General features: G+C 40.6%; 1 protein-coding gene across 1 annotated transcript in view; it reads left to right on the top strand.

The window, feature by feature from the left end:
• LOC133993756 (roundabout homolog 1-like) overlaps nucleotides 1-15,660 on the top strand; it is a 79,900-nt gene that overhangs the window by 21,613 nt on the left and 42,627 nt on the right. The window lies entirely within an intron of this gene.

Below are 15,660 nucleotides of genomic sequence, written 5' to 3'. Positions count from 1 at the left end.
AGAGTGATGGAATGAAGCCTGTAGAGAAGCAGGCAGAGGGCAGAGAGCAAAAAGGTCAGGGCTTACGACCATCAGAATAGGGTAAGTGCAGATGGTCTGTGAATCCCTATGGAGCACAGGTTCTGCAACTCCAAAAACACTGGAGTCGGTTTGGAAAATAACAAGAATGAATAATGCACTGAAAGAAGGAAGTGTTGGTGATAAGCACCCATACCCTCACAGTACATTGTTCCACATCCTTTACTGTCGATCTTTTTGCTCAGCTGTGTCAGCTTGCAGAGCCCTGCCCAAGCTCGGTCTCCTGGGCAGATATTTTGCAAAGGTTTTAAAATAATAATACCCCTCTGGTGTCTGTTTCACCTTTTGAATTATAATGAAAGAGATGGTCAAACGGTATCACGGTAATGCTTGATCAGCACTTCTACCCCAAGATGCTAAGCCCTCCTGGGGGAGAGTTTATTACTTGGAGTTCACTGAATTTACTGCCAGGTTTTTAAGGTCGAGCAGGAACACAGCGAGGACTTGTTGAAGCTGCCTGGATGAGTTATGTCTCCCTACCTCATCCCTCAGAGGTCACACAGATTCATGGATCACCCTGGGGCTGGATAGTAAAACAGAACCCCCTTTGGCAAATGCTGCTGAGTTAGGGAGTTTAAGAGAGGACTGTGAGCCTGCAGAGTGTTAAAAGGAGGATTGACCTTACTCTGTCAATGGACAGACTTGTCCGATCGTTTTTCATCTATTTCGTGTATAGTGTTTAAATAGCTTAAAGATTGCTTTGACAAGTTGTTAAGGAAAGAGAATTCAAAAGGATGATTGGGTTTCGAGAACACAAGTTGTTTTTGCTTGTGTTGTTAGCTCCTGGGTAAAACTTTACTCAAAGTCTCTCCACTTAGCATTTATAAGAAGTGTACAACCTGTTTATATACTGCTTATGAATGCTAAATAGGAGGGTGGGTTCAGAGTTTTTCTAGTCTGTCTTAAAACTCAAATTGTCAGGTACTCACATGAACATTGAAATAGGTTTCTCTAGCCATAATCATTCCTACTTACCGTTAGACGATCTCTTCATAAGGCATTTGCAATGAAAGCGATGGGGCCAAAATCCACAGTTTCCCCTATGTGCAAAAATATATCTGAACCTAATATGAAACTTCAACCATCAAAATTAGTCAAAACAAGTAGATATTTCAACATTATAGTTCTTTTACTGCCAAAGTCTCTCTTTTTGTTGCTATACTTCACAGCACACTGTGGATTTTGGAAATGTATTTGAATTTTAATGAACAGTATGGACAGAAGGAATGATTGATCTCTGATGATTCAGAGAGGAAAACCTCTTTCAGTTTTCATGTGGGCATCTGGATATTGTTTTAAGACAGACATTGTGAAAATTGCAAATTTATAATTTAAATAATGTGTGTCTATTTATACACAGGATATTCACTGTAGTTCCTGAAAAGTCAACATGTTAGAGATACAAAGTTTCCTAGAATTTCTTAGAGGAATTGGTAAAGCAATTATGATCCAAAATTAGATGTATTATAGTTGAATATGCTAACTACACCAATTAATCTATGATCCATAACAGCAATAATATATTAGAATAAGTATTGCAAATGACTGTAGCTAAAGAGGTTAATCCATGAATATTCTATGCACCTGTCCTTACAAATAAACATTAAGTAGTCACAGTTAATTAAAATGATTAGCCGTCATGAATATCTTGTCACTTTATATAATTTGATGAGTTCATGGACTTGGCGACAGCTGTGCATTGACAAGAAACCCACACAACATTAGTCATTTGATATATTATAGAAAAACTAAGTGTGAAAGCTACAGTGAGAAATCAATTACATATAAACGCCTCCACTCACTTCGAAATAAATTTACAGTAAACTTTTTTTTTTCAAATGCTTCTATGAGCTAACTAAAGTGAAGGAGAGTTGATGGAAAGTGGGGAGACGGCTGACAAAAGACAGCATTAGAAGCTGACAGATGTAAAGTGATGGAGGCAGGACAGGAGTGACAGAGTAGGAGGAAGCAGAGGAGGAGAGAGAAAGAGAGAGAGAGAGAGAGAGCAAAAAGTGTCTGTCCTTCAAGGCACAGAAGTGAAACTTGTTTGCAGAAAATTGAGGTGACGTGGTAGAGACAGTGACAGATGTAGTATGTGCTGGTGCCTGAAGCGTGACCGAGGGGTTGAAATACTGTGTCAACACGCACAACATGCACACATTCACATACACGGACACACACACACACACACACACACACACACACACACACACACACAAACACACACACACACACACGCCAGTGGAGCCCTTTCTGAAAGTAAAAAAGATTAAATGAAAAAAAAAGACATATAACGTAGTTCCTATCCTATAAATGTCACAGAAGACACTCAGCATATTTTTTTCTGCCTGCAGGGACCCTAGAGGACCCTGGGAAATGAACATATGTCCTATTGACCTCAGCCACTTGATTCAATCATGAAGCGCTTTATTGAGGTGAAGGCAAAGTCACAGCCTGTGTACTCTAAAGGTTATTGGATAGTAGACCTGTTTTTAGGTTCAGTAAGAGAGAGGAATAAATGGTATTCTTAAACTAATTGGACAGTGCCATTTGCTAGAGGAAAGTGTTCCTTGTCACTGGGATGAAGGTGAAGCCTCAATACTGCAGTGTAGTAATGAGCCACAGGGAAAGACAACCATGAAGCCACACCACTCCTCTCCTCATACATGTGAAGGTATGGAGAGAAAGGCAGAAATGTCCCCATTCAGTCTTCTGTCTATCTATTCACTGGTTATTTTTATTTCCACATCATGGCAATTAATATGGCCCATCCCACATGGAATTACAAGACACAGCTGGATGTCAAATCAATTCAAAATATAGCAACATACTGGCATTTTCCAACAATATATCACTTATGAGGTAAAGTATGTGTCTACATAATTTCAGGCATGTGCAATAGCAGAAGAAAAAGGGAAGAATTGACTTTTACAAACAGTTTTTATCTCAATAAAAGGATTTTTTTTTTGCTCATCCCACCCTCCTGTCAACCAACTGGCTAACTTAAATGCTTCTTATGTGAACAGTCTCTGTGCATCAGCGCATACAGTAAAGATCTCTTCCTCTAAAATAAATGAGATAAAACATATTCTCCATGCACTGTTTATATTTGAACAGGCTAAATATATGCAGTTTTGTTTTGTTTTCATATCTTGAAGAGGGAAACGCTGGAGGAGGAGGACGTATGATGGCTTGTGGTAATTAAATGACTGCATTAACATGACAGACATGTTCACAGTAACACCGTGCTCTCTGAAGTGGATCATGGGATATGTGTAGCTCAGTCAGACTGTGAGATTGACAGCTTGAGGTGGGACCCCTGGTCCGTCTCCCTGTCCGCTCCTCTTTGATTGTAATCTTATGCTGGAAACATGCGGGTGCGGGAGATGAACGAGGCAGCGGAGGGAGAGGAGGATTCTCAGAGGTCAGGTTCCCTCTCTGCCTGCCCCTATCCATTAACTAATGGCTCCTCACTTCAAATAGCTGTCACTGCCGCTGACAACATCCCTTCTGTAGTCGCTCTGGATAAACGCAGTAAAAGATCCTAAGTGGCAGTGGAGCGGTATGTTTCAGAAAAGTTGTCATTTTCTCTCCATATGGATGAGGAGTGATATTGTTTGATAGACAAACACTGACACATTGTAAATGCTCTTCATCCACAGCCACAAAGTCAGATATCAGTGTTTATTTCCAATTGTCTGTGACAGTCTGTAAACGCCGTACTAGCCTCTTGTTCCTCATCCTGTTTTCCGCTCCCTTCTTTCCCAGTTGGCCCATGGTTAGATCAGTCAGTGAATAAGTATCACACTCCAGGGACAGCTGGTTTGTGTTTACAGTCTGGAGACTGGGGCGAGTGCACTGCAAGTATTATCTAAACAATTTTAGTCGCTATATTCCCCTTGGCTCAGCTTTTCCAAGAGCCAGATTTGCGCCAGAGTGTCAGGACGTAGGGAAAGAGTTTGTTTGGCTTGCAGCGGCATGGTAAAGGGAGAGGAGAGGGGAAGTACTCAAGAGACCCTGACAAAGACCATATGGCTCCTGGGTGTGTGGCAATATTATCAAAATGTGAAGCCGTTCCTTTTGTGTGTGTGTGTGTGTCGGGATTGTCCTGTATACATGAGTCAAATTAAATTACAGTTGCTGCTTTCACAGGGGGGAAAAAGGACTGACCTTCAAATCTGCATTATATGTCAGATAATTTAATTATACCATTAATTATAGCCCCCTTAATATGTTTTCTACCTTTTGTGGCAAAAGGAGGTTTCATTTTGCGATAGAGACATGCTGTTGCCTTGTCAAGAACACAAAACAAAGCAAACAACAACAACCAAAAAAAAGCCCATCTGCTGAATCTAGGTTTATGTCTGATAATGAGCTGGGAGGCATTGTGAATTTTCAGCGCCGTTAACGGTTCCTGCACATTACACACATGTGAAGCCTTCTTTATTGGCCTTGTCATATGTGTGCGTGCATGTTCCCCCCCCCCCCCTCCTCCTCTCCTCTCTTTTTGTGCTTATCTTCGGAGAATAAGTTGCTGACGACGAGAGAGAGAGAGAGACGAGCCACAGGAGGAAAAAAGCAGCCTGGGAGAGTCAAATCAACAAATCTGTCTGTAGAGGATAGACTTTTGTGATTTGAATGCTCCTGTGTGCTCATATATGAGCTGCATTATGCATTATGCTTTTGGATATCCCTCCATTTTTTTTCTTCTTTTTTCTCCGACATCCAAATCATGTCGGATATCATTTGTTGCGGGTAATGTATTCAGCTCCGACTGTTGCAGGGGGAGAAACTCTGTTTGGCTCGGCCCATTTCTCCAGACACTAAATCTTTTCTCCCCGTTTTCCCGCTCAGCGCCGCTTGCATTTCCCTGCAGCCTCAAAGCTGTAACGCAGCTAGATTTTATCCATTTCCAATAAAACTCCCTGCTTGCTGTCTCAGGTTACTCTAAAGTCATATGCATTTTATTCCCTCCGGTTGCTGATTTGTAACATGTCAAGAGAAGCTTCCTGGATGGCCAAACTCAAGCATTTAGCTGCAAAGGTGTTTCTAACAACTGAAATTAATAAACGGTAAAAAAGCAATCAAGTTCCGACTTGCAACAAACCCGGTGCTGACATAAACTATGCCATGGTAAGCACATGTCAAGTGCGCCCACTATTTTGCTTCTGAATTTGTCAGTGTGGAAGTATTAAAGGCTTACAGCATGGTTGAGTAATCCTGCTGTCACAGAGAGAAGAGGAGAGCTGAGTTATTAGCCTTATCCATCCTCTATCTGTCACTCCATACCACCGCAGTCAACAGCATCCACCAGCCATGTCTGTGCTTAAGGTTAATTCTCTCTTCCCCCCCTGAGGGTCAAAGGTTGTTCCGCTTTTTCGTTTTGACCTTGTGTCAGTTTTTATTTGCTAAAGTTTCTTTCTTTTTCTTTTTTCTTTATTGTGTCTGCTTATTGTGTCTGCTGTGTGGTATCATATCAACCGGTAAAAGTTAACTGTAATGACATTTAAAAATAATTAAGCTCAGTGCAACTCTGGCAGCCCCTTCAGGGAGTGACAATGGATAATGAAGACTCTCTCTCTCTCTCTCTCTCTCTCTCTCTCTCTCTCTCTCTCTCTCTCTCTGTCTCTGTCTCTCTCTCTCTCTCTCTCTCTCTCTCTCTCTCTCTCTCTCTCTCTCTCTCTCTCTCTCTCTCTCTCTCTCTCTCTCTCTCTCTCTCTCTCTCTCTCAGATGTGCGCTGTGTAATTGTGGTTTGATGGTTGTTAGTGTCTGTGATTAAAACTCCAAACTTTTTGGACTATCATTAAGCTAATCAAAATTCTTTCATGATCAAGTAGAGGCAAGCACTTAGCTTTTAGCATAATCAAATATTGCGAAGGCCAGACAGACTAAATAGCAGGGTGATTCAACTCAGTATTTATTGGATGTTTTACACAGTTATGAAACCAATGTATTCTAACATATTTTTCATCACCATTTGCTCTTTTGCTTAAAAATAATGCCAATAATCTTAAAGGTCATGCTTGCTCTTCACATAAGGCAGTGCTCTTACCACTTGACACACTTAAAACTTAGCACCACTTAACACAGTGAAGATTTTCATACTGATATGCAGATTTTAAAAATTCCATTACAAAAACATGCTAAAGTCAGAATCAGGATACAACTTAAGTGAACTAAGATGGTGATTTAAAGGATATAGTGGGACATTTTCTATATTTTTTCATTGTCAACGACTTTCATGTGCAGAACCAAACCAAAAAGAAACTGATCGCATTCAATAGAATGTGTAACCAAAGACTGATCTATCTTATTCCTCTGTGCCGTAGACCTGTCGTCCAAAAACTATTAAAAACATGTCAATGAGCCACACTGCTGCACTGGGTGACATGTTCCCTCACCATGAATACTAAGGTTAGTTTGTTTAGAAACAGCAATCACGTCTTCAGTCTCCAGAGAGTTACTCTGTGTGAGGCAGACGCAACTGCGCATGTTTGGAATACACTTCCATTCATAGGGCTTTGCTAGCTTCTTATGCTACATATCACAACCTCTTGACTTTATACTACAATGTAAATGTATCTAGTACAAAGTCAGGAGGATGCGGATATGTAGCATAATAAATGAGCGTAAAGTTGTACTCAAGTTAATGCATTTACACCATGTATTTCATCATAAGAGGTTTGCTTGATTCCATTTGGTTTATCTTAGAGATAAGGCTAAATGTCAACTGCATGAAATAAGATGCTATTATGTAAAATGATAGGGAGATAACATGATATTTATAAAGCAGTACATTATGAACCTAAGCATTTGAGCACACCGTACTAAATAATGTTGCTGGTGAAAAGAGGCAAATTAGAACATTTTAAGAAACATTATCAGGCTGTCTAGACTTAATATTTCACAGAAATGACTCCATTGAAAAGCAGTGACAGACACTTGAAACCAGAGATTCTTGCAGTTCCTAGTGTAGCAGCAGAGTAATAGGCTGTTTATGCAGTACAGCTCCTAATGCTTACCCACCAAAACCAAAGATGCTGGTATCTTCTCTAATGGGCTGCAGATGTGGTGATTTATAAAAATGCAGCAAAATATGGGACAAGGAGTGAGAGATAGAGAGAGAGAGAGAGAGAGAGAGAGAGAGAGAGAGAGAGAGAGGGAGAGAGAGAGAGAGAGAGAGAGAGAGAGAGAGAGGAGTGGCTCCTCAATGGAAAGCTGAATAATGAGATGAACAGTTCCAAAGCACCACAGCCATTCCTGTGCCTGCCTGGCTGTCAGTTCTGCATCCCCTATTTTCTGCCATTTTCTCCCCCTCTTCCTCCTCCTCCACCTCCTCCTCCTCCTCCTCCCCCCCGTCCTCCTTCTGGAGCATCTCTTCATCTCTCTCCATTGGGAATACTTTGGAATGTGCAGACAGGTTTGTGATGGAGTCTCTGTTGTGGCTGATTTGCCAAAGCTTCTTATTGAAAGCTTTGATGACCAGTGATGTGTTTCCCATTTTAACAGTGTCATACACACAAAATACAAAGTGTATGTGTGTGTGTGTGTGTGTGTGTGTGTGTGTGTGTGTTTGTTTGTGTGTTTCTGTCTTTGTAAGGTGTCTAGTATTTAGAAGCAGATGTATGTAAAAACATGTCTTTGTCTGTATTTGTGTTACTAATACTAAATTATTATTCTATTAATGTTAATAATGTACCACGTGGAAAATGCTTAAACAATTTAAGTTAGATTAATTTTACAATACTTAAAGTGGTTCAATAAATCGTAGCGCCACACCTCCACTTCAAAGGGCCGCGCTTTTGTCTACCTCTTATCTCTTCGACATCAACAGCGTCTTGTGATGTTGACATTGCAGAACTCAAATAGGCATTTTCATTATTTTTCCAATTAATTGTGTTGCTATGTGTGGATGTAGTAATAATTCATACTCACAGTCTCTGTGTTTGCTTAGCTGGCAGCCTCCTTCCACACCCACAAACTAAATTCCCCATTTCTCTTGTCAATTTTCAAGGTCTCAGTTTTATTATGCGCGATAGAGACAGTGTGGAATGAATGAGTTACTCCTGCCATCTAGCACAAGTATCTACAGGCAACAATAGGTGTTTACAGGTATACATTCCATTCCGTTCTCAAACATATTAAAGTATATTATCATAAAATGTCATAAAATATTAAAGTAATGAATATTTCATCATGCAAAACTCTTTTTGCCAATAAAACCCTTGTCTGTGTTTGCCCAACCTATCTTAATTTATCATCGTCCTCGGCGGAAAACTCCCTTTACTGTTTCTCCCAGACTTCCCAAGGCTATTGCAGAGACATAACAAAGGAGCACAAATACAGACAGCAGGAGACGAGGCACTAAGAGCTGAAGGAGTGGATGAAGCTTAGAGGTAGAGGAAAAACCAAGAGACACAGAAGAGGGACTGGAGATAATTAAAAGGATCTTCAGAGCGATATAGCCCGCAGCATTGGGACTTCTTATTCATTTACACACATATAAATGCCCCCTCCACACGCACGTACGTGGAAAACCAGTTAATGCACCTGCACTCGAAGATGTGTTGCCTTTCTATTTTTCATGCCACATTCAGGACATAAATCTGTGTCTTTTCCCCCGCCCATATCTTTAATACAGGTTATGCAAAGCACGTCAGGATTCGACTCATTTTCATAACAGCAATCTACCGGCAATTTATCACAATCATGCATGAAAAATATGTCATTATGCTGCTGAGATTAATTTTTTTTGGTTTAATACATTATCTTGTGTTTCGGAAGAAAACAATCCAAGAACACATTTTTAGGTTTTAATGTCACAGTGAAAAATGTGCAGTTAAAGTAGTTTTTTTCACCTCTCGCATTAGACTAATGTTGTTGTGATATGTATTTATTGTTAAGAATGGCAGTGAACTAAGCTGATATACACCGTGCATACTAATTGAGCCGCTTTTTCCCAGTTATCTAATTTACTTCAGTGAGGGATAGTAAATGCTATATGGGACTTTCAGCACTGCCTCTCTGCTCTGATGAAGTGGTGCTGATGGCTCTGTTGTGTCTCGCGCTTGCGATCATGGCTGCTGTGCCCCATGTCTCTGAGGTCAGGGGGATGAACAGCTGATATGATTGTTTGACAACCTGTCAGCAAGTGGGCTGCCACTAGAATGCATGTGCGTGTATGTGTGTCAATCCCAGTGCTCTATGTGGAAAATGAGACAAATACCACCTGTTACTATGTGAATGGAACTTTTATGCTTGGCCACTCATATTCTACTGCTTGGTTGAGTATAGAATACAATTGGATTTATTTTTGTTTGTTTCCACATAGCAAAAAAATCAATCGGCTCATATAAAACCAAGAATGACTTTCCTCTCATTGACCTCTTTGCTCATAAGACGGTATAAACACTTCTCTTACAGCAGCTACGTATTGATTTCTATTGATCATGAATCAAATTGCTCAAATATTTTTAGCATTGAAAAAAAATGCACACAGAGGCTGAAAAATAATGCAACCAGACTGATAAAGATGAGGACGATTTTGTAAGGAAATCATGTTTCTTTTTAAACATAATAACAATCAGTAAAATAATGACATAAAACTAACAGATCAGAATCTGTTCAAAACTGACAAGAGGAAAAGCAGCTTTATTCACTTAATTGCACCACCATTTTCTAGAAAGACATGTTATGTATAGTAGCAGATGAGTGACAGGTATGTTTTCCAACCCTAATGCACAAATTGCCTTGGCTGCGCAGTGCCACTGTGGTTTGCTTTTAAGCATAACAACACAAGTATATTTCCATTAAGTTGTCTGCTTCGTGGCTTATTATTTGATACCAGATTTTGTGGCACCAAATAGTACCTTTTTGTCATTGCATTCTGCAGCCTTGTCCTTTCAGCCTTGTTGTTAATAGGAGGAAAGAGACATAGTGCTCTGTAATGTGGTATTTTAACCCCTGAGTGCCAGTGGAGAAAAAGTGAGCTGATGTGGAATGTCCTTGATATTTTTAGTATTTTAGATGTACAGTATATTCTTTCAGATCTCATTAAGCACACTCGAGTCTGATTTTCATCTGACTAGTTTATTGACCGTAAGCTAACTGGACCTTCTTTCCTGGATGCCTTTTGCATTTTTCTCATGAAAGATTCACACGCTGATAAAAAGGATGTATTTTTCCAGCCTCCATTCCTATATGTTATCCCAGCGGCCCCCGAGCAGAGTTGGCTAATTAAAGGTTTACTGAATTCATTTGGAGTGAGTGAAGCGAGCCAGGATTCATAGCTGAATTGATAATTGGATTGATCGGGTAGACTGAGATTCCTGCAAATCTCCCACATCTAATTTGATACTGTGGGTATTTTAAGTAGCACAATAACCTCAACAAATGTTATCTATGTATCCCGCAACATGATTTTAAATGAGCGCTAGTTTAGTTTAAGTCTTTTTGCAGTAGTAAGCTTGCATGTTTTTCAGTGTGCATGACTGAGTTTTATGTCTGGATTTGTCAAAGCTGCAAAAAAAAGGCTTCAAAATTCCCAATAAGACATCTGTGGAAAACACAATATTCACCTCTGCCATCTGTTTTATTCGTTGGTGATGTTTTAGTGCAAGCCTTTTTTTCATGGCCTCCCACCAAATGTGTGTATGTCAAATACTCCTGTGAGAAATGTCTTGTCACTATAACGGTGAAGTCGACAGGCAATGGAGCAACACATCCTCCCACCACAAACAGACACAAACCTGTATCTTTCTCTTCCAATTCTACCGCTGTAAATGCGAGATGCTTCTCGAGATGATTGGTTGTTTAATTGACAGCTAACTGCTCCCCGTCACTGACAGATGAGGAAGTTTTTACACTAATAGCCATCGGACACCTGCGCGTCTTGTCAGTCTTTCCTTGAGGTTTGTTGACAGCACGCAGGACGACAGCGGGTGTGATGTAGGAGTGCTGTCAGTCTGATGTCTTATATTCTGGCTGTCACCTATTCTCTCGCACTCACAGAAAGTGCCATTTATAAATAGAGTATGATGAAGCCATGTGGTGTTTTTGTTGGCGTGCATTTTCTTTTCAGTATGTGTACCTTTTAAAAATAAAAAAAGCAAACATATCAGGGGTAGAACTGACGCGTTTTATCTGATTTAATTAGAGGTTAGTTTTTTCACACATTCTTTTCATGCATTTTTTTTTAAAGCACATTTTATTTGTATTCACCTGCAGTTTTGTATCATATTTTCTTCCTTTGCTTCTAGGTTTTTTTGTTTATCTCGAATGCGGTGTTCACTTTCTCCATGTGTTATCATTTTAATAAGCCTCTGTGCAAATAAATAAACTGTAAAAATTGAAAGAATTCATATGAAAAGTACCGTACACAGACAAAAGAATTGTAAATGTTGTGGGTCAGAGCACTCATATTCCCTCTTCCCTCCTTAGTGTATTTTCTTTCTGAGTTGTGCTTGTTTGAGTAGAACTTGGCCTTGGGTCTGCCTCTCTATCTGCTGCTGCTCTGTTGGCATTGATTATCACAGATCTGCGGTATCCACTGTGTGTGTGTGTGTGTGTGTGTGTGTGTGTACATGTATGTGTGTGTACGTGTTTCACCGTCTAGCTCCACTGCATGCTGAGAAGGCAGATATCTCTAGAGGTTCTGTAATAGAGCGGATACTGTTGCCCGCCTCGCACCGCCATGGGGGATGGAGGGAGTGTTGGATAGTGGGAAGGGATGCAAGGGGAGAACTAAGGGGAGAGGGGAAAGGATGAGAGTATCCACTGCTTACTTGCAGATACGAATGAAATCCTATCTGTTGGGTTAGCCTTTTGACTCCACTGTTCACAAACCCTCCTAGTTGGAACTAATTGAAACGTGTTTCTTCAGGAGATATCATAGTACTTAAAAGTTGAATTCAATGAAAACTACAAAAGATGTATTTCTTCACTTACATCTCGAAGGTGTCTACTCACACAGATCATTTTTGTTTTATTACACCAGTTTTTGGGATATGTTCTTCTCCCTCTACCAAAATGTAATGGAGGGGAATGTTTATCATTGAAAAGTTACATTTTAAGAGTTCATCTATTTCCAGAAACAGTGTTCACTGTGCCTTTTGTATAAAGTAGTTCAATTTGTGTGAACTCACCCTTTAATAACAACAAAATAAAGGGGAAAAAAAACAGATGAAGTCAGTTATATTCTTCTGTTCCACCACTGCGTTTACAATTTAAACTTTCTATGCCTTTTGGGAAAACAAACAACCATAATGGATATGAATGCCTCCTCGCTGTGTGTTCTGAGGAGCAACAGCACAGCTAGATGAACCAAATTGCTTCTGGTAGAGAGAAGTAAAGGAAGCTTCACACTCCCATGAACACACAGCGGGGTATGTGCTGTACGTTGTTTACAGTATACACAGTCTGCCATGTTTAATAGCCCTCCCTGTCGCTCCCATTTGGTTACTGAACAGAACGACAAGCTCACAAACACCAGGACTTTAACAGCCCATGCATGTTAGTCAGTACGCTTCAATGGAGGCTATTAAACATGGGCTAGCTTCAGCATTGAACACCTACTGTGGCTAATCAGGGGTTTCAGTACTAGTAAATCTTAGTGTTCCTTGCCTCGTAAATAACTGGAAGACTGCTGCAAAGGTATGTTCACCTCCTGCTTTTCATTTAAACCCCCCAAGCAGCTGCATATGTATATGAAGCAGAGCGGAATAAAACAGCGCATCGCACAACAAACCAATTAATTTGGACACATGCTGCGATATAAGACAGTAGAGTAAAAATTAAGAAAGTGGAAGTCAACCATGGCTAGACGGAAAACCTTGATATGATGTGTGGAATTCAGTGTCTGTTGTGTGGGAGGTGGGAGATGGTAGCACTACAAACTGAAGCAGAAATGATAATTAACACTGCCCTTAACCCTGAGTCCTGAGTTTCTCCTCTACACATCCGTGCCTATAGAGACATAAAAGCAACTCTCTCACTCTCCACAGACTGTGAAGGACAACATTTCATTTGGTTCCACAATGCCAGAAATATCTTCTAAGAAAAGGTTATCCCTATCCCTAACTGCCCTCTTTCTCATTTCTTCCTATTTGGATCCAGACAGTGCTGAGTCTACTAAGAGAGAGACAGCTGGAGGGATTACAGTGAGCTAATTATAAGCTATCAGTCCATAATTGCAGCGGATTACGCTATTATTCATACAGAGCTTAACTGCACAAAATGCCTTAACCACCATTACGTAGCATATATTGCTATGTATTATTCACTATTTATACAGCTGAAACTAAATACCATATTTTAGTATAAGTAGCCTTAGTAAGGGTAAAGAATAACGACACCATATTACCCTATTACAGCTATTTTCTCAGGCTGATGTGCTGAGGGTGTTGTTAAATTGATGAAAATGACATGGTACAAATCAATCAGAGAAACTCATTGTGGGAGGAGTGTGTTATTTGACTTCTGGGCAGGCCTTAAGATGACAAACAGACACCTTAGTGAAGGAAATTACTTGAGCAGAAACACCAGAGCCTTGTAAGTTTGGTGCAGATCAGTGGATATGTTTCTCCTCATTAATTTCCACTGGTAACATTACCCTCAGAGAAAAAAACACAGAATCATTGAAATATTGTCAATGCTTCAGTTGATCAATGGTCAGTAGCACAAGATGAGTTGGAAAGGGTAGCTTTAGTACAGACACATTTGAATTTAGTCCGATTGATCCCCCCCCCCACCCCCCCACCCCCCACCCCCACCCCCGCTTTGCACTGAAATAAGTGTTGTTTTTTAATCCATGAGGCAAACAGCTGCCACATAAGAAAAAAGAAACTGGTGATACTAAAAGCATATCAAATAATTGTTTTTTTTAAAAACTCAAATCACAGTAGAATAAAATAAAACATCTGTCATGCCATAGCTTGAACAGAAAAGACCCCCAACTCACAACAGATATCTGCTACTGTCATTCATCTTGTACTATGTGGTGTCCTACTAATAGAATGCTGTAAAACAGGGTGGTGGAACACAATCCCAATAGGTGACACACACAAAAAAAGGTTAAACATGTTTGCCAAAGTTGAACAAATTCTGCCCCATGCATTTGCAGGAGCTTGTTAAAATAAGTTTCATCATCTGACATCATCAGTTTTGTTTGTTTGTATTTTATATTTATCATTTACAGAACAAGTAAATAGCAGGCAAAGTGAATATTGACAAAGTCCAAGTGTTTGCAGGTCATTCCATCCGCCTGGATCTCTGTGTTGCCAGGACACCAGTATGTTGTTTATCAAGCTCGCTGGTTTTTTAAAATAATCTATTTAGCAATATGTTCAGTTTGCTCCCTCCCACCTCCTCCGTCAGAGCAGCTGTCTCTGTACACATGGTGCAGCAAGCGAACCTTAACGTTTTCCTTGCACTACTGCTAAAACCAATTAAATTTACGGCAATGAAATCACCTGATTATGAATCACCTGATTATGAAGTCTCCCCCACGCCTCCCACCACTCCTTTCCTTTCCCCCTGGTGTGTGTATTCATGTGTGCATCCGTGTATGCACGCCACCGAGGGCAATGTTAAGAGACGATCAGGTGGGAATGTGACATACTTTCCCGTTTTGCGTGTGCCTGTCTGTTTGCTAATCCATATGGGCGCAGCACTAATTAAATCCAGCGGCTCAACCATTCACACCACTGGCTGCTTGGCATTGAAAAAAAAAGAAAAGAATCTGTTGGTGTTCTGTCAGGTTATATGACAAAACCAGCAGGGAGAGTTTATGTGGGTGCGTGTTAATGTCATCGAGAGAGAAGGGGGCGTGCGATTAAGGCCGTAAAACGACTTTGTTTGTGCACAAGAGTGAGAGGGAGTGAGCTGGCCTGCAGAGGAAAGAAATATTAAATCCACTCTAGTGTTTATAGATGGGACGTTGCGATTTGGCTTGATGATGATGTAGATGTCTGTGTAGGAGGGGAGCTTTGTCAGCAAGGTTAATAATGGAGGGGACAGCGTGTCATGTGAGGCCTCCTCACTCTGAGCCAAACCTGCTGGAGTCACCCAGACAGAGTGGCAGACTGCTTCTCTCCCCTAGAAGTGGGTGCCTCTCTCAGCAATTTCCTCGCCTTATCAAATCTAAACAGTATAAATGTGTGTCTTCCCTTGCCCCTGACCCCATCATTCCCTCTGGCTTTCCTCCAGCCCCTCCATCTCCAGAGCAGAAACTTATTATCGTATTATAAGCGAGGTGGCTTTAGCCCCAGATTTATTTTTTAAGTGCATCCCTTCCATTTTTCTCTCTAGAATTGTTTTGTGGGCAATGTTGTTTTCATTATTCGTACACGCATATGTGAATAAGTGAGGTCACTTTTCTGCAGTGATTTTGTAATTGTCCGCTTGATGTGTGTTTGCTAGTAATTTCACAGCCAACGTGTTGATGTTCCTTACGCGTTGTGTGACGGCATGCTTGATTAGTCTGTGCTGCTCGGGAGGGCTAATGTGTCGGTATATTGGTGTTGTGTTAACAGGATAAAGATTTATGGGGTGGGGTGGGGGGGGGGGCAGACCAGCATGTGTTC

This window comes from Scomber scombrus, chromosome 14, assembly GCF_963691925.1.
Source record: "Scomber scombrus chromosome 14, fScoSco1.1, whole genome shotgun sequence".
Classification (NCBI taxonomy): Eukaryota; Metazoa; Chordata; class Actinopteri; order Scombriformes; family Scombridae; genus Scomber; species Scomber scombrus.
Note: the sequence above shows the minus strand (reverse complement) of the source record. Positions and strands in the feature narration are given on the sequence as shown.